The 630-nt window shown below is 45.7% G+C and overlaps 1 pseudogene; it reads left to right on the forward strand.

Moving 5' to 3' along the window:
- The first annotated feature begins 236 nt into the window (after positions 1-236).
- LOC118152718 (large ribosomal subunit protein eL43 pseudogene) lies at positions 237-630 on the forward strand (annotated as a pseudogene).

The following is a 630-nucleotide window of genomic DNA, read 5'->3' on the forward strand; positions in this document are numbered from 1 at the left end:
CGAGAAGAAGAGAGAGCTTGTTTGATTAGAAGACAAATTTTCTAACAATTACAGTTGTCAAAAAATAAAATATAACCGCTATCCAGAGAGAATTTCAAACGGAGTGGGGCAGGCAGCACGGCGTGACTGTGGGAGCCGCTCTGGGCTCTGTCGGGTTTGGAGGGGTGAACAGAGAGGGCCCCAGCGGAAGTAAATAACAACAGAGATTCCAGATGCCTGAGAGGAAATAGCACGCTCAGATGCCATTTCACTGGAAAACTGTGATTTCACTTGGCCTTAGAAGTTGCTTTTGTTCTGTCTTTGACATACATAGTTTTAATTTAAAAAGAGAACCCCAGTTCTCTGGGCTTGAACCTAGTTGGCTGTGACATGGTTGAACGCACCACCAAAGTCGGACTCATTGGTAAATGTGGGACTCGCTACAGTGCCTCCCTCCAGAAGATGGTGAAGAAAACTGAAATCAGCCAGCACATCAAGGACTTCTGCCTGGACCTCTGACACCACTTCTGCTGTCACAGCGAAGTCCGCCATCCGAGGACTAAAGGATTAAAAGACCAGTGGAGGCTCCTCTCCTCTTTGAGACATCACTAGCCTGTAATAAATGGGTTCATTTATGAAAAAAAAAAGACA

Source organism: Callithrix jacchus, chromosome 4 (assembly GCF_049354715.1).
Source record: "Callithrix jacchus isolate 240 chromosome 4, calJac240_pri, whole genome shotgun sequence".
NCBI classification, from domain to species: domain Eukaryota; kingdom Metazoa; phylum Chordata; class Mammalia; order Primates; family Cebidae; genus Callithrix; species Callithrix jacchus.